This window comes from Struthio camelus, chromosome 11 (genome assembly GCF_040807025.1).
Source record: "Struthio camelus isolate bStrCam1 chromosome 11, bStrCam1.hap1, whole genome shotgun sequence".
NCBI lineage: Eukaryota > Metazoa > Chordata > Aves > Struthioniformes > Struthionidae > Struthio > Struthio camelus.
Window position 1 is genome coordinate 16,643,333 of NC_090952.1, and position 23,529 is coordinate 16,666,861.

The 23,529-nt window shown below is 49.1% G+C and overlaps 1 protein-coding gene across 2 annotated transcripts in view; it reads right to left on the bottom strand.

Moving 5' to 3' along the window:
• Positions 1-23,529, bottom strand: part of LOC104140915 (gamma-aminobutyric acid type A receptor subunit theta) — a 76,645-nt gene that overhangs the window by 48,212 nt on the left and 4,904 nt on the right. The gene's annotated exons all lie outside the window — the stretch shown is intronic.

A 23,529-nucleotide genomic window follows, 5' to 3' on the forward strand; every position in this document is an offset into this window, starting at 1 on the left:
TCCTTGTGATTGGATGTACTGGTAACTGAGACCCTCTGCTGCAAATTAAGCAGCATTATCCTTTAATGGAATATGAACAACACTGAAAATATCAGAAACAACAACTGCAATTAGACCCCACAAAGCAAATCTTCTTAAAGAGGCAGTGTTCCTCTCCACCACTGACAGCTTACTGTCAGCTGTGCAGGAGATGGGTGTTCTCGGGTGATCTCTGAAAATCCCTGTGCGTGGGGCACACTCCTAGCCACATCTTTGCTGTAGTGCTGCATTCATCTTCACAAGGGAGACGAGTGTGAAAATAACCAAAAGTCATTTGCAGAGAAGGACTCTGGCAGAGCCGATTTTCCCTTTATTCTCCCTTGTGCTGGAGGCTGACAGTGGCACCAATAAAGCTTTTAACAAATCTCATTTTTGATAGTTTGCCTTTTTCCTCCCCCCAAAATCAGAGCCTTGTTGTGGTAGGAGCCATAGAAGAAAGAGGAAGAAATAGCCCGTGCTCTGATGAACTTGCAGGCTAATTGGTCACATGAAGAAAGACAGGGCTGTGTAGAAGGGCTGCAGCAGATTTGGGAAGAAGCCAACTCTCTCAACTGCTGAGCTTTTCTGCCATGCAATTTTGTTACCTTCAAGAGTTATTCTCCTGCCTGCTTTATTCCCACTCCATCTGTGTCACCACTGGTAATTGTGGTACTGTTGTCATGTGCGCACTCCATTCTCAATGAGGAAATTAATTGTTTCTTCCCCATTGCTGTATAAGAGACCCACTGATACAACTGGACTGGGTGGCTATAGTAGGGGAGCACTGAAAAGGGTGGTATACAAGTACTTATCAAATACAGAGTCTATTCAATCTAATCTATCTGTCTAGACATTTGTGCTGTGTTCATCACCATGGTATCTGAGCGCCTGAGGTCATGCAGTGACTCAGTGTCAAAGCTGTGGATAAGATCCAGAGCTCCGTCTCCCAGCTCTGAGACAAACGACAGAGTTGAGATCAGCAGAACGCTGCTCCCCATGAGCTCGGGCTCAGCTCAGCCCAGCTCATGCTCACTTAGCAATATTTCCTGCTCATCCACTCAAGGCACTGCCAAGACCTCCACTCCCTATCTACTGTGGCTAGTGGAAGACTCCGCTTTTCCCACAGGCAGAAGCATATGATCTGCACACAAATGCAAAAGACAAAGGTATGCGAAGTCCTGCCTTTATTGGATCTGTTCCCAGCTGGATCTCAGGGAAGCCATTTCACCTTCTCTGTTCCTGTTGCAAAGGCTGGCTTGCAGTCTCCTCAGGATAGGGGTGCACGTGCAAAGCCAGCAGGAAAAAAAAAAACAAAAAAAAACAAAAAAAAAACCCAAAACATGCCCTACCTCCTACCACAGCCCAAAGAGAAACTAGACCAGCTGGTGTCCAACGTTCAGGCTCTAAGCAGTATACAAAACAAAGAAAGGACATCAAATCTGCCAATGTTAATAGCTTCAGGGAAGAGGGATACAAAAAGTAGGGTAGCTAAAACACAAGATAACATCATCTGAATTTGTCCAAAAGGCAGAGCTCTGCATTTCATCTGAGAAGAGGCAGCAGTAGTAAGTCTGATATTAAAGGCCTATGCTTTTATCTGTGCCTTGCTAATGTGTGCATAAACTAGATCTGTTCCCCTCCTCCCTGGCCTGGCCCCTTGAAGAAAAAGCTTATGCCTGGAAAACATTTTTAGGCAAATTCAGAGACAAGGGAGTGAGAGAAATTCTGCCACATTCATCAATGAAAGGCACCCTTACACTTCCCCATTTCTCACCATCACTGGAGAAGTCACCAACATTTTGTATGGAAAACAGCATGATGCCTGCGAAAAACGTACTCTGGGGAAGCTGAGAGGGAAAATAAACTAAATTATTAAAATAAAACATTCCTCTTTCTGCAAGTGATACTTGTCAAATACAAGAACCAAACAGTCTAGGCAGGTAACAAGTTGTGGTAAACTGCAATATTCTTCCAGCAACCAATCATTGCCTCCACTTTTTATTTTGTCATGATTTGAAGTCTCAGAACGTAGAGTCATGTTACTCTAGGAGAAGTCATTCTTACTTCACTGTTGCAGGGAAGAGGTTGTGTTTCCACACCTATGTTGGCCTGCATTACAGCCAGAGGTGATGGCAGCATGGGTCAGTACCTTCACTCTACGCTTCATCCTAGTAGCTCAGCTGCGGCAGAGATAACAGCACAAAATGCAGCATGTGTAGTAGGTCTCAAGACATTAGATGCTTACTTGGGCAACTGGCTTGTACAAAGGGCTATGTTGCCCTCTCCACTCCTACCCAAGGAAGCTGGACTACAGTGAGCTTCGGTTTCTCTCCCATCAGAGTTCTAACTGCAGTACAGACGCAGCCAAAAAGACTCAAAAAACAGTGAGCAGATAAATAAAACTTGCATTACATTGTCCTCCACTAAAAGCTGCACCATTTTTATGAGCCACAGTCAGTATTTTGAGGTGTCTGGGTCATGCATTTCTGACCATATGAATGGCAATGCCAGCTCACCAAATGCTTGCAGTTGTTAAGGGACAGGCGTGAGCCTCAGACTGACCCATCAGCCCAAACTGCAGGAACAAAGGGCTGACAAGGATCTCAGGAGGCCACACAGCCCAAATCCTTTAAGGAAGCAGACCTGTCTAGGCTTAGAGCCTCTTTGATGGAGGTTTTCTTTAAAGACATCAGCATCAGAAATTGCACACCTCCCCTGGACGATCTCTTCCAACATTCCACTGCACTTGAGAAGGCTTTTCCTAAGTATTCAAACTAAGCCTTCTTTATGCTGTAAGTGTAGCTCATTTCATCTCATCATTCCCCCCAACGATTGCAAAAGAACAAATCAATCATCTTTTGACAATCGCTTTTATGTATTGAGAAACCATGACATCCCTCCTCACCTCACACCACCAGTACTGTCTTTTCTAGATTAAATGCACCTGATTTCTTCAACTTTCTTCTCAAAGGTCATATTTTCTAAAGCTCTGACAATTAGTGTTGTTCTCTGGCATCTTGCCAATTTGTCTACATCTCTTTTAAAGCACAGTACCCAGAAACCAACCACTGAAGCAAAGATGACATGTCACCAGTATAGAGAAGAGAAAAAACAACCTCCAGAATACAGCAGTCTCATAAAACCGCCTTCAGTGGATTCATGACAAGTCTCCCCAGACTCACTGCACCCACCCTGGAAGCCGCTCAGTCTGTGTAGGAGGTTACAGATGTTAATGGGGCAGTTTGCCTGACTTGGGAATGAGAAACTTCCCTGTGCCTGCAGCCTAGCTCCTGCCATTACAGAAAGCAGCATACATACAGGAAGAGGGAATGTAGCACCTGCTTTTTTGGCCAAGAGTGGAAATGTCAGCACAGCTGTACACATGAGCCCCAGCGTCTTCTGCTTGGACACCGCCTATGGGACCACCTGAGGTGGTCCTGGGACCTGGGTCCTGGAACTCTGAGGGGTTTCAGTGACCCCTTCAGCGGCATTAAAGCTACTTCAGTGTCTTCTGTTGAGTAAGCAAAGCCAGCCAGTGAAAAAGAGAGTTTTCAGCCACCAAGCCTACATATAGAATAACTCTGTGCCTTACCCTGCAATGGCATGCATCCACAGGCATAAAGGACTCTGTGCATGTAAAACCTTGCTCTTTGTCCTCAGGCCTCCAGAAACTGGAGGACAGTAGTGGCACAAGAGCCCAGAAACAGCAAGGTCCAGACAAAGCTGCCCTGCACCTCCTGGCAAAGCTGTTTCTGCAGAAGCAGGGCCGTATAGACAGACTCAAGGAGAATAACCTTTGTTGATACACATGGCTATGGGACTGCACTGCCTTTTCTTTATCACTTGCATTTCCAAGGACCCTCACCCTCATCAAGGACAGCAGTTAGTTCATTCTCAGGCCTGAAAAAGGAGAGATCAGCACACAGATTAATCTCCCTCCCAGGACTTTTTCCTTCAGGGCTCTTATCCCTGCTTTCCCGGGCCAGGGAGAACTCTTCAGTCCTTCTGCACAGAAAGGTTTACCCAAGCCACTGCCCCCACTTTGTTCACAGTACTGAACCTCAGGGCAGCCTGGATTTATGTTTAAAACTTAAAGCCATGGTCCACGTCATTGCTATGTGTAATGATGAGTTGATTTTACAAGGTCTGACAGACATGGTTAGTTAGGAGACAAGAGTTCCCAGGTAATCAGAGGTGCAGGATGCAGCTCACATTCAACATTAGGCTTCCTTGACTAACAGAGGAGTCACCAGCCTGGATGCAGCTGTACCAGTCTCCTAAGAAACGCCACTTTATCCTCCCCAAACCAGACCCTCGTTTTCAGCCCACAGACTGAGGTCCTGAGCGATGGCAGGGAAGTACCCCCCACTGAAGTTTCTTCTAAAACACCCTCAGAAGGTAACTCAGAAGCCAGCCTGCTCTCAGCATGCTGCTTGAGGTCACTTTGGAGTAATCTATACCTACGTCCCAGGAGAGACAGACTGAAAATGCTCCTGGTTTTTCATAATATATGTAGATTTTAAGATTCAAATTGCTATCAACATTATGGCTGTGCTCACAGATCTCAAGCAAGAGGGCTCTGCTATAGCAGTTTAGAGGAGCATTTCTAGGGGATGCCATCCCAGCAGGCTACAAAGAAGCCAAATCAAAAAGAAGTTTCCAATGCTAAGTTTCTGATTCTTTTCCTTTTTTAGCTTAGGTACCTATGCCCAGCATCAAGCATAAACACAGCAAGAGCTTATGCTTTAGGAGCAAGAAACATTGGCCATGTATTATGGAAGCAGAAATGTTTGGGGAGCTGCTTTCATCTAGCGTGGATGGAACGGGCAACATCTAGAAGCACCAAGTTCAGCAAGGTCACTTAAAAACCTGCTTAAACTTTCCCAATAAAATCTAGCTTTAAATACACATTAAACACTCTCCAAGCTTTCTTCTACTTGGTTTTTATTCTTATCTCCATGACTCATTGCAGACCTCTCCCCCACCCCACAGCCGATAGCTAAACAGTAAGCTTGCCAGGCTCAGTACAACAGCCAGAAATATCAAACACAGAGGCTGATATCAAAGCTCTCCCCCTACTCCTAGCAAGGTCACTCCATGACATCCATTGGATTTATAAGATCAAATCATACCATGACAATATGCTTTGGGCCGCTGTGGTACATTGCCACAAAGAGGAGAGATGCTCTCATGGGAAGTCAGCAAATATGGCATTGCCTTCTGGTATCCGGGGGCACAGGGAAGATGAGGGACTTGCTGTTGCTAACCAATCTCCTCACTTTAAGTGAGGAAAGCAGCCTTGTGGAGCTGATAGATAGGGCCCTAGTCTCCAGGGCATATGGGGCTTGGAGTGCTTTCTTGCTTCCCCAAGGATTCATTGTTTTGCAGGGCCAGGAGGAGCATCTACCACTAATTCTAATGGAGATTGCAGCTAGTCTCCAAGTGAGCCTGGCAGAAGACAGTTCCCTCTGCCTGGAAGGCTTCCTTCCCTTTGCCGTGCTCCTTTAGGGAGTGCTTGGCACTTTTTAAGCCATCAAGCCTGCACGCAGAACAAAATTGCTAGGCTTCCCATCTATCCACATCAACCAGACATAGCACAACCCTGTGCAAGGAAGCTAATGAGAGCAGAATGGCACAGGCTGGAAGCCTGCCTTTGGCCTTAGCCAGACAGATCACCAAGTCTGCACAACTCACTTAACAAGGGGGAATATTAGGGACTTCCCACAAGACATGGAAACTTCAGAGCAAGCTCTCACCAAAACAGTGATACCAAGGACAGAACACCACGTTGGATGGAACAGCCAAGGGAGGGTACAACCAAGCCACATATTATAAGTCATACCACCTCCTGGCCCCTGGCAGCTCATGAGCCAGGAGAGCTGGGCACAGCACCTGAGCAGATCCTTGAAACATGCACACACCGAAAAAATGCAAGGGCTTCAGTAGGAGACAGGCTTTTGTGCAAGCAAGCAGTGAAGCCAATTCTTCAGCAAGGAGCCAAGCAACACAGCGCTTGCTGAGGAGACAAAACTGACCACTCAAGTACTTCTATCTTGAGATGCTCTTTACAAACTTACAGTTTAACCTTGACGTAACAGCCACATTTCCAGCATGTTATTAACTGAAGCTGTCCCTGTAGATTTGTGTAGACAGAGGATTTTTTTCTCCTCTCCCAAGCAAGCTGTGCCTGCTTGTGAGCCCATGCTGGAGGATCGTTCTGGAGGAACAATGCTTTTCCAGTGCAGATGTAGCAATCTTTTTGTGGCTGTTCTAAGGAAAGTAGAGAGCTAAAGAGCACAATCTGCAAGGCACAGTGGATTACCCATCTATCTCATGGGTATTTTTAATGGATTAGTAGGTATTAGAGTGGGATATTGCAAATATCCCATGGAAATTTGGAAGTTAGAGAGAACAATCAGCAGGCTGCAAGAATAGCGCAAAGGCTGTCCCAGAGGTATTGAAGGATTACAGAGGAAGCTAAATCAAGGTTGATTTTAAAAGATGGTGGTAGACAGCTACTCAAGCTGAATAAAAACAAGGTCTCATATATACAGGCTTAAAAATGGAACAAGAGAGTAGACACCAAGCCTTTACTTACAGCGTCTGTACTACTGGTGGACTCAGTTCAGCAAAGCACTTGTACATATACACACAGCATTAAGAAAAATCAGTGACTTCTCAGAATACCATCTGTTCTTGGGCAAGGCCTAGGTCAATATTCAGGAGTCAGAGTTTTAAAGGTTCTTAGTGATGAAGAGATTTTTCTAAAGTCCTCTGCATGCTTAATTATTTCCTGGGTGATATATACTTGTTCAGGTTACTGCAGATTGAGGGGAAAATAAGTTTCTAGAACCATCATAAACTGGATATGTTTTGCAGTTGTATTTGCACTCATTTGTAGACATATACAGCTGCATGACCTTACTAGACTTGATTGTTTCCAACCTGGCATCACTAGTAGGTCCTAAGCAATCAGTGCTTTAACAGTGAGCTTACGAAGAGCAGCAGTTCCCAAATACTAGCTGTCCTTTGAAGGAGGCAAAACCTGGCTGGAATCACAGCAAGCTGCAGACTGAAGCATCCTTTGCAGGGACCGCCATAGGCACAGGTTTCTCTGCCAGAGCAGGGCGGTTGCAGGTGCAGACCTGGCCCTCAGGAGGCAAAGGCAGGCCCCTAACCTGCTGGTGTGCTGTGCTGCTAGAGCAAGGACCACTTTCCAGCCCCCCTCTGGAGGGCTTTCTTCTCAGCATCCTCCCAGGGCACCCACCCACACCAGCTCCCGCCTTTGCAGCCTGCAGCACACACCCTTTGTTTAGAGGTTTTTGCTTTTACACCCACCATGCAGAGTAGGGCACTTCTACAAAATACTGTGTTTCTCCACAGTTACTCTGAGCTGCCCGGGGAAGATCAGAGGCACAAGGCCCTGTAGATCCCTTCAGCACTTACTTTCCATCAAGGGTGATATGCAAGCAGGCAACAGGGCCTCCTCAGCAAACGCGTATTATAATAGACTGACAGCAGAACAACATGTGCCGGGAACAACATCAAGCACAAGACCTGCACTGAGCAGCACCCCCACGTTTCTCCACCTGAGAAGGCTCCCTCCCACCTCCAGCAGCACGCTGGCAGGCGAGCGCATCCCCACCGCACTTTGTGGGGGCCTGGCCCATGCTGCTGCAGCTCTGCCCACGAAGCTGCGCAGGAGCTTGGAGCACGCCAGGGCCACACCACCGCCACCCCCCGGCCAGGCAGCAAGCCCGGCCCTCTCGCGCAGGCCCTTCCAGCTCAGGTTGGCTCCGTGTCCTCAGCCATGGCGGGCTCAGCCCTTGCTCCCACAGCCCTTCACACCCTCCTGGGGTGCCCTGCTGCCACCGTTACCCCACTCACCCCAGCTGGGCAGGTTGTCCCCAGAGCAGCCCTGCAGCCTGGAAAAACACTCTTTACAACCAAAACACCAGATTTACACACCAGCCCTAGCACTCAGGCAGCACAAACACACCAGGAGCATAAGCAGGGTAGGGGCTGAGGCAGGTGCGGCCCAGCTACATGTGGGGCAGCCCATCCCATCCCACTCCAGCCTGTGGACTGACTCCGTGGGTGACAGACACACAGTCCCACCACCCAGGAGCCTCCCGCACCCGGCTTAGGCGGGGCGGCCGCAGGTGGGGCCCATCAGCAGCTTTGCCCAGGTGGCGGGTGGCAGCTGTGGAGACGGGCCAGCATTGCCTGCCTGTGGGGGCGCGGAGGTGCCGGCCCTCTCCTCGCCTCGGCGGCGGTGTGCCCCGCTACGCGGAGGAGGCTTGTTCTGGTCACGCGCCCAAAATACCGTCCCCCAAAAAACCACTGGCCTGGGCCGTGCTTGAATACGTGACCTCTCCGGGAAAACGCTCTCCTGCGTTGCCACATCCTGAGCCCGCTAATCCCCTTAGCTGAAAATGATCCGAACCAAATTAATTTAAATGGGTTAACACAAGCTCCTCCGTTCATATCAAATCCATTACTCCGTCTTGGAAGCATTTGTAACAACAACAAAATATATTGACTTGTCATTTTTATCAAAGTGACGACAGGAAGGTGTTTTCCTTTTTTCCCCCCCTGTTTTTCAGTTTTAATGAGTTAGTCACACCTCCTCGTCGCTGTTTACAAACTCACGGCTCTAAAGGATACCACACCGTCTAATTCCTGGACGTGATCCCGCCAGGCACGCGCGGCACGGGGGAAAGGGAAGGGACTCGGTGGCCAGGCCAGGCAAACGCCGAAGTCGGGTGCCCGGGAGTGGCAGGGACAGCCCCGGCCATGCCTCCTGTGGGGTGATATTTTGGCAGTGCTGGACACCCTCCTTCATCCCCCGAGACGGCGGGCAGGGGTCACCTGGCGCCCGAGGCTTGCGCCTGGCGGTGGTATGGACAGCTTAACGGTGTGAGTGTGGGGACCAGTGGGGAAAGTAGTGAGTCAGACCCGAAAATGCCATGACATTCACGTTAAAATCATGAGCTTGAGTTAGAACGCATGAGAAGAAAAGCACACATATAAACTAGCCTCCCCCTTTCCAAATGTTATATACGGGACTATATGTTTCCATCTTCCATTTTCTGAGTCCCTTGGATGTGCTGTGTTCAGGTTTTTCTGCTTTTCCTCCACAGTCTCAAGGCAAAGAAAACCTGACTTAACCCACTGATGACTTAGATTTGCGAGAGGGTTGTAGGAGGGAGAATTCAAGTTCGCAAATTGGTCACTTTTGAACGATTGGCTCCCTAGGCTGGTGCTTCTATCTTTTCAGCGAAGATCAGTTGATGAGAGAGTCCTGGAAACCCACCAGGACAAAAGTTACCAGGCGACCTTTTACCCTAGCACCTCTTATTAAGAAATACAGCTAACTGTCATTTGTTCACCAAAATAATTGCTTTCACTCAGGATGCATGGATGAGCGAATCTTGCAGGGCTTTTACATATAAATTCATCTCCGGCAATTCATCAACATAATAATCACACATTATTAACTTGAGTACTCATCATTTTTTTTCTCTAGCTTCAAATACTAGCAAGGAGCTAGCATAAAAAAGAGAAGAAAAACATGTAGGGGAACTTCTGATAAATGTTCTTCTATTTTTGCTGTGAAAGGAGGATGAGAAGAAAAATTCGGCTCATAGTCAACCCTCCCCCCACCTCCAAAAATTTCCTACCCAAGCTGAGACAGATCTGCTGAGATGTTTTCATTTTTAGTTAACATATAGATCCTCCTGACTGCGAGAACAGAGTGGGTGACGGCAGTCACACCTTTGATCACCGCTGCCTTTGTTCTCCTCAAGGGTCTGAACCACACATTTTGGTTGCCTTTAGTGGGCAGTAGACAGGCCCTCTGTGCTCTAAAACAGAAAAAGCATCTGGACTGGGTCAATCGCTGTCAGTGCAGTCTCAGCCTGCTAAAACTTTGGCAGAGCTTTGCTCAAATAGATGCTACTTGTGGAAGCAGCATTACTAAATCAGATGCACAAGTACTGTAGATATGCACAAGGCCTTGCAGATTTGAGCCCAGATTAGGGGAAGGTCTTGGGACATGTAGGCCCGTGTTAACTCTCAACCCAGTGGGAATTTTACGTGTGGTATCATCAGGATCAGATGAAGCCAAGGCTCGATGTTTTCTTCCACAGAGGCCGGCACACAGGGCTTTCTGGCAGACATGACATACAGCCCGGCTCCCCAGCAGCGCTTCTTCTCCCCAGCTGGAACAGGAGGATTCCTCCTCTAGTGACAATGTCCCACCAGTAAACTCCCACCTGTAACCTGGGTGGCCTCCTCCCCTGGGGTGACCATCGCCAGTGTCATACCCAGAGCTTTGCCTACTGCAATGGGGAGTCCCTTTCTTTATACATTCCCGAGCTGAACTGCTCAGGGTAGCTCCACAATACCTTCCCCATGCCTGGCCTTTCCCATGGCACAAGCTTCTCCCAGCCTGGACGAGTCATCTGCTGTGGTCTTACTAATGAAAAACTACTTAAAGAAAGAGCTGTAGATGGATTCTCTCACTGTGGCTAATGTATAAAAGAAGAGCAAGAAAACGATCAAGGAACTGCCTGGTAATAATAGAGGTGTTGGAATGACCTCCGGATCAGGAAACTGGGCCTGGTTCTGTGGCATTGCTGCAGTCATGACCCATACTAGTAGAAGCAAAAAGGGCAAGTTTGGTGTACTCACTTCTGAGCTAACTGAAATGGATGAGCCTTGGTTTTAAATGCAAGCGTTTGACGATAAACTGTCGTAGGAACCAAGTAAGACATGCTACTTCTGGGTCGTTGCTCACTAGTGGAGGCCAGTCTGCATAGTAGATAAAAGCCTAAAACTGCTTTTAGTGGCTGAAATGACCCTGCTGGTTCTGAGAGCTGAGGCCTACGCTGTGATACCGAAGGTCCTTGTGTCAGTTCTTGCTGACAGCCTGTGGTGAGACTCATTACAGAGGCACATGAAGAGTAAAGGTTGGAACTTAGTGCAATAGCGAATACACCCTTCCCACTTTTCCTACTATATGACATGTTCATACACAGTGAATATATTATCTTCTATTCATCATTTTTCTTAAATATTCATCCAGCTCTGAGATAACTGAATCCATTCCCTGAAATGGATGGTGGGGAATGCCCTCCTGCCCCATCCACCAGAACCAACTTAATGCCCATCGCATGTGAAAGCCTTTCCTATGGTTTTACCCCTTCCATTTCTCTGCAGTGAGAAGTGGGTACATGCACTTGTTCCCTTTGGGAATTTCACAGGCTACTGCAATCGAAGGAAGTGTCACGGTTTAGTGACCAAGCAGTGGACCAAAGCACTGAAGATGCTCAGATCTGTTCTTGTGAATAAAGAGTAATAGCGTGAAGCAGAACCTCCTAGTTCTATCCTTTGCTCTGCCACAGGTTTTTCTGTGTCAACTCAAACAAACTGCCCCCTTCAGTATCCCCTAGGTGCAAAACAGAGTGGTAGTAGTCCATCAGCCCACAGGTAGCAGGGAAGACCTGTTAGTCAGTGTTTGTACAGTGCAGAAGCCTTGCCGCGCTATCTGTCGCACAGAGCCAGTAATGTTACCTGAGAACAAATTATACTCGTGCATAATCAAAATCACAACCCGCTCAGCCCTGATTCCAGAATCCTTTCTGGCTGGTGATGATGTCCAGAGCAGAGAGAGCACAGCTTGATTTCCGGAGCCCAGGCTGAGCTGGCAGAGCTGGCAGGTAGAAATATCTTGTTTTGACTGGTAAACTGAGCAAATTTGACATGGAAACCACTGAGGGAGAATAAATATGGAACAACAAGATGTAATTTTTACAGAGGCTCTTTCCCAACTATAGCTGTACTCTGAGCCATCCCAGACTTGCACTAAGAGGTCCTGAGGTCTGGGGAGGGAAATTCAAGCCACGCTAGACCGGGCTGAGGCTCACCCCTGTCACAAGCACAGACGTCTATAAGTGCACAATTACTTAAGAGCACTATTCCACCAGGACTGCAAAGAGGAGAAAAGGAAAGGAGGAGAAGAAAAGATCAGAGAAGAAAAAGAGTTTCTAACTCTGACATAGAACCAAGAACAAATGCCGAAAGCAGAAGAACAGCCTGTTGGAATTGCATGCATAGTGTTCTTCATACCATGCTGAAGTACGTATCCTGCTCAAAGCAAACAGCAGTGCTCCTCCTGACTAGGAATAAAGGGCTGACTGAAAAGAGCTCTGTTGTCTTCCATTTAATGGAAATGGGAGAAATCACTGGATCTACAGAATACCTGTTTATTCTGCAGATCTGTTCATGCTGTAGGGCTCCACCTTCCAGCATTTCTCTCCTTTTCACGTATGTGATGTGAATTCCTTTAATGGGCCTTATGCCATCAGTAAGCACATCATTTGTCTTGTCCATGTTTCTATTCACGTTTTACCAAGTGCATGATATTTCCCAAGAAATATCAAGATATAAATAAACACATGACAAACTCCACCAAAGGCTACCTGCAAGAATGGATCTTACAGTCTTCCACACCAAATACCGTCACTATCACTGAAAAACTGTGTTACATCAGTTCAGCCTGACACTTTAGTAGCCTTTTCTTTGAACCAGACATAGGTGACAAGAATGTCATGCATGCACAGTTTGTGTGTTTCATGTAGAAGTAAAGCTACCGCGTATCACTGGGCCTTTATGTTCCAGGCTGTACAGGTAAAAAAGATATTTTTCTGCCTGACTGCGATATTGGCTATCTTAGAAAATGAACAATGCAGATATTTAAGGCTACTCTGATGAACAGATTTAGGACTAAGGAAATATATTTTGACTAATCAGAAAGATTCATACTAGCAGGTTTTGCACTTCTTTTACATTTTGCTTTCAATGACAGTCCCTAGAAGGCAAGTTTACTTGCAGGAATATTCACAAAAATGGTGAGCGTTATGTAGATATTAATCAATGAGGAGGAGCAACTCCATTTGACGTTAGTGTCCAAGTGAGATGGGGTACATCTTCCAGACTGGCTCTGAACAACAACCCACTTTTGATCTGTTAATGAATGAATGAATTAATAATTATTGGAATTATTCTAGTGATCAATAACTCAAAGGTATTGTATTCAATCATAAAAAATCTGTGCCTAAGAAAATAGGCAAAATTCCTGGAATAAATGTTTTGTTAAAATTTCAATGACGTCTTTCTATTATGGAAAGAGATCTCACAGCCCTTCACCGACTACAGTGCACTGCCAGGGACTAGCTCCAAGAGCACTGGTAAGTGGCTGTGTCCAGCGTGGAGTGGAGTGGTAGCGCAAGGCTACACAAATCAAGGGTGAAAAGGAAAAAGGAGAGCAACCGACTGCAATTATACCACATAGGATTTAGTGCAGACATGAGAACTTCTGTTACTGCAAAAGTACAGTGGCTTAATGGATGACAACAGGACTACATGCCCTCCATTTGATGTCAAATCAAGAAAATGCTTGGTGTTACCAAGCGCTGCTCTTGAGCAGGCGTACAAATTGTTTAGACACCCACCTCCAGTTTGACTCCAGGCTGAGAATCAAGAGAACTCATCCTCACTGCTGTCTTGGTCGCACCACCCAAAACTCCCTCCACCACTTTATGTCAGAGTTTCCAACCTCTGAAGGAGTATAATAAGGATCTTGTGGGTCCCCAGTTGAATTCACAGAAATGTCCAACATGCAAAGAGAAGTTCCTAAGCTTTATCACACTGGAGAAAGTAACTAGTCTAATGTCCTAAAATATTATTGCACCCAAAAAACTGCATGAAAAACAGGCTCTCAAAATGTGTGTCAGAGGTAAGGATGACCATTGCTGAATGGATGTTATAGAAGCAGTTCTTAGTTAAACGATCCACAGGATCCTTGTTCGTTCCCTTTCCTTGTTCAACAGAGGATGGATTTGCTCTGAGGATGACTCAGGATTATATAGTGAGGTAGAGCATTGTCAATGGGGTCCCTGCCTAATTTACTGAAGAAGCTGATAGCCATGCAGTGAGTGAGGAGCAGGCCTTCAGGAAAGGAAGGAAGATACTTGTGTTGCTGAATCCTGTTCTCCAGGACTAGATGTATCACGCGGGTTCCTAAGTGGTGCTACATCATGCACCTAAACCTTGCAGGTTTTCACGAACTCTGTGTATCTGTCTCTCAGGGCACCAGAGATGAGCACTCACAGCTGCGGCTGTGTGCTTTGAGCACATACTGTGCTGAATAGAATGCTGCTAAATATTCTGGAAAATCAGGTGTTTGGCTGGGCACCCCACAGTGGGGGATACTTTTGACTCCTCAGAGGGGAGGTGAGTACATGTTCAGGCTGTACTGGTGTGCTTGACAGCAGTCATAAAAAAACTAATTCTATGTTAGCAGCAGGTCTGAATACAGAGCAGTCAAGAAGGCACGAGTCCAGGCTGATCTTTGCCTGCTCAGTCACAAGCTTTGCACTGGACATGCATCTCACTCCAGTTTCTTCTGGCTCAGCTTGTCTTAACTATCTGCTGTGATCTCCTCACCTAGCCCTCAATGCCATGCTCCCAGATTGTCCCCCTTTCTAATAAGGGAAAACGAAAGAATGGCTCCCTAAATAAATGGCATCTCCTGTGTGCTCTGTGAGGAAGACGTGCCCAGGAAAAGCATGCAGACCTTGCCCCCTGATGCACACTCACAATAGGACTAAATACAGGTCTAGGAAGCAAATTCAGTTCTGGCATTTCTGAAGTCCTGAGTTTGACTTTACACCCTCAAAAATCCTTTTAACAGTATGTATCTCCTATAAAAAGAGCAAACCGAAAAAAATAGAAATTCCATCATGTGGCAATGTGTTAACATCCACATATGTCCCAAGAAGGACTGGATCCTTTCATTTCCTGCCACTTGAGTTAATGAAGTAAGACGTAACAGCAGGAGATTGTCGTCTTTCTTCTGTATTAGCCCTAGAGATGATGTGACCCATGGTCTGGAGCCAGAAGTCACATAAATGGGGGAGGAAGTGGGGGCTGCACAACTGCAGCCAAGCCTACTGACCAAGAACATCCATTCCTTAGCCTGCCAAAAGGCAGGAGAGTAGGGCTACCGCCAGCCCTGGTAGCACATCCGCATTTGCTTTGGCCCTGGTTTACACTGGCATTTGCTGACCATGGAGGAATGGTGCCACCTGGGAATATTAGGGTTGTTCTGAAGAGGAATGCAATCCAGCTGGCCCAGCATCTTCTTCTTACCGTACTCTCCAGGTCCCTTCTGTCTTTCAGTTTTTTTTCTGCTAGCTTGTCTCTGTCCTCAACTTCTCTCTTCTCTGTCTTGGCTCTTTCTCTCCCTGACTAGCTGGTGTTGCCCCTCCTCAGTGCAGGCCAACCACAGGCTGATCAGTCCTCCAGGTCCCAGGACCCTCAGTGTCCCAGCCCCCATTTTTCCTGGCAGGGAAAACCCTTCCAGGTGAAGTCAAGGCACCAGGCTCATACATTCCCATTTTCTTGCCCTCCTTGGTCCAAACACAGCTCACCCTCTTCCTCTCTCTCATGGGTTTCTTACATCCTCCCACCCTCCCTCACAGTATCTTCCACTTCTCCCCTCTTCCACTTCCTTCTGCCCTCTCCAACTTTGTTTACATCTTCCTTTCCTGTCCCTTGTTCCACTCGAGGCACCCACCCTGCCTTCCACCAGGTCCAATCTCTCTCCCATCCCCAGCAGCCTCACCATGAAATGGCTCCTTAAACCCTAGCCTACTTCCCCAAACAGTCCCTGCCTCTCCTTCCTCAATTACTCCTTTTCTTCTTCTGATCCACGTTTCATCTCTCGGCTTTCAAATCCTGAGCTGCTCTCTCTTCCCTTCCTGGGTATAGGAAAGGAAGGGTGATATTCCCCACTCTAGTAAAGCTCTGTGAAGTGCAGCATTTCAGATTAATCCTCGTCCAAGTGTGGGCAGTTTCTCCTGTGGGTGGTGAAGGTGAAGGACATGGCCCTGGTGGAAGAGGTGCCTTCCCGCTAAAGTCTCAATTCCTTGCTCCAAAGCGTGGGAGAGAGTTGACTCAAGGCATGTCAGAAGCATAGGGAAAAATGAATCTGGCTGCTCTGAGAATTAAACAATTATGACACAGAAAGGGAGGGGGAGAGAGATGGACAATGTGGACAGAGCCCTGGAGAGGTGGGCTTGCGGGTCCTACTGCCATGGGCAAGGCAAGTGCATAAGGCCAGATTCTGATTCCCTGGGGAGGGATGCCTCCCTCCCATAGCAAACTCCCCAGGCCCACGGACCCTGGCCCTTCCCTCAGCCGCACCAGCCAGTCTGGGATGTTGCACAGGCAAAATAGGTGGTAGGGCCAAGGTCATTTTGCCGGCCCAGCAGCTGCTGGCCCTGGGCACCTGCCTGCTTTGCGTGCACCTGGGGCCAGGCCTGCTGGAAGAGCTCCCGTTTTGCAGCTCTGGAACATTTTGAAAGAGGAAAAAAAAATCACATACATGCTTCAGCTTGTTCTCAGAAATGCTTGAATCATTTTGCCTGAAATCTCCCCCTTCCTCTCAGAAAAGTCAAAGAAAGCAAGCTATATGGAAAAAAACCACAGCCACAGTGGCTGATCGTTATACGTAGTAGAAAATAGGCTTCTCGTGGACATTGTCAGGGAACCTTCACAACGTGCAACACTGCCAGTCTTGACTATGGTAAGATGCCAAATTATTACTTCTTCCGGTACAGCACTATGGCAAGATCTCCTCCAGCAGTCCAGGGCTGGTCAGCCAGGGCTTGGTGTCCTGCCTCGCTCCCCCTCTGCCTGCTGCTGCATTACTGCCAGCCAACACAGCCACCCAGCCTCCCAGCCCTGCCGGTTTCAGAGTTCTGAACTACTGATGATGTTTCACTGCAACACTTTATGCATCAGCAATCATTTATTTTTACAATTCTGACTTTCAAGTGATGCTGTTACACAGGGAACGGCTGAGGATTTCATCCCCATGTCCATTGAATTCTATTTGGCCACTGCTGCCACCTGAAGAAGAAACACTGGGGAACAAGCAGGACATGGAGGGAACCGTGGTCTGGGATGAGGTATGCATGTGAAAGAGGAGAGAGGGGCTGAGGACAGGAGAGGCAAGGGAGAGAAAGCAGGGAGGCCTAGATATTGCAGCTAAGGAGGGATTTGGCTCTTAGAGGAAAGGGGTGACACTGGGCGAGGGCGATGTGAGAGTCTGGAATCCAGGTCTCCACTGCAGAGCAGATGAGGAGCAGAGCACAGGCTCATTTTGGTCCCTTTGAAGAGCCAAGACCCCCTACGCTCTAATTCTCTTTAGGGAAATTTGAATCAAAAGTGGAGCAGGGGAGGCTGCTGGATCCACAGGCGCTGAAACTAGGATTATTGTGTAATCACAAAGGCTTCTGATCATTCCCTTTTCACCGGGTGTTTGCAGACACTGCACACATCAGCCCAGGAAGAAACACCTAGGAATCCTGCACTGTCTAGGTGGGTTGGGCACAAGGAGCAGAGAATGCCATCAGTCTGCTTTCAGCTAACAAGACCTGTAAAAGGTGATGGGAAACCATACAGAGTGCCCCTTCCATCAGTCTCTGGGAAGCAGAGACTTCTGCCTGAAACTCTTGCAAAGTTTTGGGCTGGAAATGTTGCACCAACAGAGAGCAGCTGAGTCACTGAGCTCAAGTGGGATCCTCCTGCCATTCCTTCATTGCCTTCTCTACCCCAAGGCAATACGGTCTTCATTTGCTTTTTCTTTTTCTTTTTTTTTTCCCTTCTATGGAACTAATGCTTCTGAAAGTGAGAGGCTAAGAGCGCTTGCAATAACCAGGGTGCTGCTCTGAAAGCTCCCTCTCTCCCCCACCCCTGGTTCTGCAATGCTTCTCGGATCTGATCTGCAGCATCCCCTGCTCCTCCAGTCCTAAACTCTGGGCTTTCTGCTTGCTGTACTGCGGCCCAGCTTGCAACACATCACTTGCAATACACCTGCCAAAAGGAGATATTGGTCCCCACACTGTCCATTCCCCCGGCCAGGGCTGGTAGGATCCTGCATACCTGCCTTTGATCACCCTGTGAAACGTGCTGCCCTGCTCCCCCAGAGCTGAGAGGGCTCCCCAATACACCCTGCCAAAACACCTCGCACCTCACTGTTGCCATTCTCGCAGTACCAGGACAGAGATCTCCCTCTTCAGCAGACCAACAGCACTGGCCAAATTTTCCCTCTACACTGCAGATCTCTCCTTCAAGCCCATTCCAGATCCTCCATCACAGTCCTGACCAAAGCTCTTATGCCTGCTCTGCAATAACCCCCTGCCCTTTCAGCATCAGGCCATCTTCTTGCTCTGCCTATGAAAAGTGGGCTTCACGTCCCTCCTTGCCCCACAGGGCCCTCCCATACTACTTAACACCCTGCTACTCTTGTATGCTCCTCTAGAGCTTGGGGGCAGAGGCTAGGAGGGAAAAAAAGGCAGTCTGGGGCTCCCCAGACTGGAAGGGTTTAATCTCCTGCACCGCAAACGATGAATGTGGTGAGCCCACAGCATCCCCTTCAATGCTTGCTCCTAACTCCCTCAGGCTCTATCAGCTGAGCCAAAACAGCTTTCTGGAGGAGCTGGTCCCAGATTTTTCCAGCACCCTTCATGGCTCCAACTTTGCCCCTTTCTCCCTTGTGTCCTTCCTGTTCAGCTCAGTCCCCAGGTGAGCACGTCACACTCATTGCTACAGCACAACCCCTGAGAGCTGACCTGCTCATCGGCCTAATGGGTTTCCAAGGGGGTGGGAGGAGAGGGGAGGAGAGCGAGTGGCTGATGCTTCTCAGCCACTCAGCTCGGCCCAGAGCTAACGAGGCATCTCAAAATTAAAAAGTGAACTGCAATCCCCAGCAGGCCTGTCCTCCTTTTGGCATTAGTTGGAGTTCTCTTTCTCTCTCAGAAAAGAGGACTGGGGAGCTGCAAGTTGCATTTGAAGCTGTGGAAGCACCACATCCCAGGGGCTGTGTGGGCGGGGTGGTGCTGGCTCAGGGAAGGCCCTTGTCTGAGGGCAGCAGTGTAGGGGCCTTCGCTGCCCCTGGAAATCATTTCTCCTCCAGGGAGAGGAGGGAATCAGCACCATTTTGAGGCCAATGGGCTAATTTCTGCTCCCCCTGCCTGCCCATTTCCCGCAGATCCTAGGCTCACAATGCAGATGGGACGGGGCCAGAGCAGGGCTGTGAGCAAGGCATAGATCAAGGGAGAGGTGTGAGAATGAAAGAGGAGAACTTGATTCATAATGTGGGGAAGCAGAGGAATTTTGGCTGGAAGAGAGCTGGTTAGAGAGCAGCAAGGTGAACGACAGCTCCAGAACCCTGGGCTGCAAAAGGAGGCGGCAGAGGGTGCGTGAAGGTGTGGCAGCCTGGGTGCTGCTGTGCTGTGGGAGCACAGGCTCTCTTAAAAGGCCATGGGGTGCAAGGGCAGATCTGTCTCGCCTTGGCAAGGAGCACAAACAGTACCTGGGAACATGCTCTCCCAGTGCCTCTGCGCCCGGAGGTTCACAGCTGCCTCCCACTCTGTGGGCAGCAAACCACAGGTGTTTGGAGGGGGCACTCCAGGGTGCAGAGGAGGCAGCCTGCCCTGCAGCGCTGAGCACGCACAGGGAACAGTGCAGAGGGGCGAGTGCCCCCAGGCACAGGGCAGCAGGGTAAGACGGTAAGAAGGAAATAATACTCGTGGTGTAGAAAAAAATGGGGAAAACAAGCAGGGAAAGGAAAGAGAATAGAGAAGGGAGGAAGAGAAGGAAGCCTGGTTTATTACTTCTGTGGGTTGCATTTCTCAGGTGGCAATATGTCTGGTAAGGACAGGAGGGTCCTCCCCTTCCCTGTGCCTCTGAGTGCCCAGTGCCACCCGCACTATGCTGCTTCCCCCAGGGCCCTCACTCTTGAGCTGCAGAGGGCCGAGGGCTCTCGCTTGTGGAGGTGCTGCCTGGAGCAGAAGAGATGGAGCAGCTCAGCCTGGCTCACAGACAAATTGAGACCTGCTGAACGGTGGCCACTTTCTTCAACTCCCGTCCACCCTCTGTGGGCAGCTACCTGTCCAGCTGCACCCCTGGCTCCCTGCTGGGCCAGCCCCTGCATGGACCTGTGCTGTTTCTCCAGGAGATATGACTCCAAGCAAGAACCTGTACCTCTCCAGGATGCTGTTCCTGCAGTTCTCGGCTCACCCTAATAGGCACTTTGGGCCCTACATCTTCCCAGGGATAGAGCAAATGGGTGAAGAGTGAGCACCAGCAGTGATAGCTTAGGCCCGTCTTGCCCAGCTTCAGTGGCAACAAGCAGACCCAGATGGTGGAAGCGTTGGAAGGCTGAGGAGGGGAGGCAGGACAAGGTTCATGATGTAGCATGAAGGAGGCTGCAGGGCAGAGGTTTTAAAGAGATAAGGGACGGAGGAGGGGTGGGAAAGCAAGCCCCAGAGTAGAGGGGCAGGCAGCAGGAGAACATGTTCACTTTAGTGAGGAATAGCCAGCACAGAAAGGTGCGCAGCCCCCCTCCCCCCCAAAAAAAAAGTGCTGTAGCAAAGGTGCACCAGCTCCGTTTTCATTTAGCAGGCTCAGTGCAGCTTTCGGGGGCTCTTGGGGCAGGGGGAAAGGGCAGCACCAGGCTGGCAGCAGAGGGACAAGCTGCTATCATAGCCAAGTGTGGAGCCAGGCAGCCACTACCACCACTCTGGAGCAAGGTGCTGCAGTTGGGGAGGCAGGGGAAGGAGGACCAGCAAGTACACAGCCAGCCTGACCATTGCCAAGGGGTGGGGGCTGGCTGGAGACAGGGCTGAAGGGCAGGTACTACTGCCTTTCTCTGGGAGAAAAACTCAGCCCACTGGGATCCTGTGACTTGGGTTTGGTACTGCTCTCTCTGCCTCCCACACTCACCTGAGTGGTTAGTTTTGCACCTAGAAAGCTTCTAAGGCTTTACCAAAAGCAGGTGTGCAGGTGCACACACCCCTTGTGGGGGTGCAAAACTTTACCCTCTCCACAGCAGCATTGCAGATGAACTAGAAGCTTCATGGGGTTAGACACGCTGCTGGAGTGATCTCACGGGATTTATCCTAGCAGTGGATTTGGCCCAAGATCTCAGAGAACTGGTGAGCTCTTGGCGCGGCAGCAGTGTAAGAAAACTTCCACCTCTTTTCTCTAGGCTTATAATGCTAATGATTTCCAGTTTTCAGATCCCCTTCTCAGCCCATCTTTTCCTCATCTGTAAATGCTGCAGGGGCAATTCTGACCAGAGAAGCTTATCCTCCAGGGTAGCCGGCCAGACATGCTATAGGGCAGCCAGCACTGTTGTCTAGGGCGTCCCTGCATAGTGAGCACCAAAGGCACCCATTGCTGCTGCTGTCACCAGGGACTTTGCACTTACAAGCAGAGGGAAGGACAAGAAAGGGTGAAAGGCAACAGTGAAAGGCATGCAGAATAGAGGGTTACCGTTGTCTTTCTCTCCCTCTGCTTGAGCGAGGAAGATGCTCTTTTTACTTTGGGAATTTAGAGGAAATTGAACTAAAATGTGATGCTTTCCCCAGAAACATCCATCTTGCAGTCAGGAGGAGCTCAGTGCCTGCCTAGCCCAACTCCTGCACTGCACAGGGCTGGCAGGGTCAGCCAGCAATGCCTGCACCAAGCCCCGGCAGCCTTGCCCAGGCTGAAAGAAGGGATGCTTTGTGTCCTGGTGGGCAGGCTGGATGTCCACGAGGGACGCATGCCCAGGACCAGAGTGGGCAGGCTGTGAGCCGGGACCCCTGTGCCTTCAGGCGGCCAGACCGCAGTTCCACAGCTCCTCGCTGCATCACCCTTCACCCCTCCGCTTTGCGCCTGTGCGGAGCCAGATCACCTACTGCTTTACTGTATCATAATCATCTCAATAGCTTACAAGATGGTTTTCTTGCAGTTTTTTTATGTCATCTCTGCAGTTCTTCCCATCATAAAATGGGACTGCACTGATTTCTGTGATCAGTGCTGGTCAGCTAATAGGGACATTTGGTATTTCCCGGACAGACACAGACCCTTTAAATCAAATCCAGCCGTATTCCACATTCAAAGGAAAGAAGGGAGGAGGGGGGGCTCGGTGCCACCCATTTCCTTGCTGAGTGCAACAAGCCTCCCAAAAGCGGTATCCCACTGCATTGAAGAGTATTGCCAAATGTACCAGCGTGCACGAAGGAGGGATCTCATCAGAGAGGCGAGCATACCCAGCAGCTCTCCTCTGGGGCCAGCGCGCGGTCGGGCTTTGTGCTGCCCTCCTGAAAGCTCCTGTGCCACTGCGGGGAAGACGGAGGTGTGGAGGGCTGTGGGGACCTTGTGCGCAGGAAGGGAGGGCAGTTGCTACTGGAGGGTAAGCGAACAGGGAGTGGATGTGGCCAGGTTTATGTGAGATGCAGGGAAGCCTGAGCTCAACGTATAGGGGTAGATGGGTTTGTTTGTGGTGTAACAGAAAACTGGAATATACAGGGGTGACTTCTAAACCTGAGGAAACCAGTGGGGATATTCCCCCCTCCCCCAACTTCAAGAGCTCAGACCAAGTCCTTCATAAGAAAATTTTTCTCTTGCACCACAATTGACTTGGCCCTGGCATATCTCCCTCTCGAGACCACAGGCATGAATCTGCTTCCCAGTAGATGTTTGGAGGAGAACATCTCAATATGGTTCCTGTTCTCCCACAGCCTGAAGATCCTTCAAGTCCACACTCCTCCTCATGAGGAGGAAATAGCATTGCCCAGGAAAGACCAAAAATAGCCAAGCTTGGCAGGCAGAAGCCAGAAGTGCTCCAACCCTCCTCTCACCATGTGGTCAGCTGTGGGCTTTCCACAGTCTGCCTCTCTAACAAATAGACCCAACAGTGCTCTTGAGTGGGATAGGTGACCTAAGAATTATTTCTGCAGGTACCAGCATCTTCTACCGAATAGCAGCAAGACTAACAGCTTCCCGATTAATATTTCGTCCCCTACGGTTAGTGAGGGGTGCAACCTGGCAGTAAGAAGGGCTCTCCACTGCAGCCCACTAAGATGCAATGGAGACAGACTGACCAACTGCCCTGCCAGCAGCCAACCCGACCCTCTGGAGGGAAAACAGCAAAAGAATATGGCATCAGGAGCAGCAAAAGTGGTGGAGGAGTGACCTGCTGTCCGTGATGGAGAAAGTCCAGAGCAGAGAAAAACAGTGTATCTCTGTCCCAAGGAAATGTCCCCATAAACATCCCGCCATGGGGAACACCGCAGTCACTGCAGAAAATGCAAATTTGGGATAGGGTTCTTTTTATTTATTTTTTCTTTCCCCATGTTTCTGGTCTTCAGTGGGTCTCAGCAAAGTTGAGCCTGGACCAAGGGAGTTTTGCTGACTGACTGATGCATTACAGAGCTCAGTGCTTAGTGTGGGACCGAGGAGATGAAGACATGCTTTACAGGTACTGCAGAGCAAAGGAAGGAGCAGACAGAGCAGGGTGGAGAGGAGGGGATAACAGAGGGAGCAGAGGAGGTGGTAGGAGAGGAAGAGAGAAACTAGGGGGCAAAGAAAGAAAAGAGGGAAAGAAGG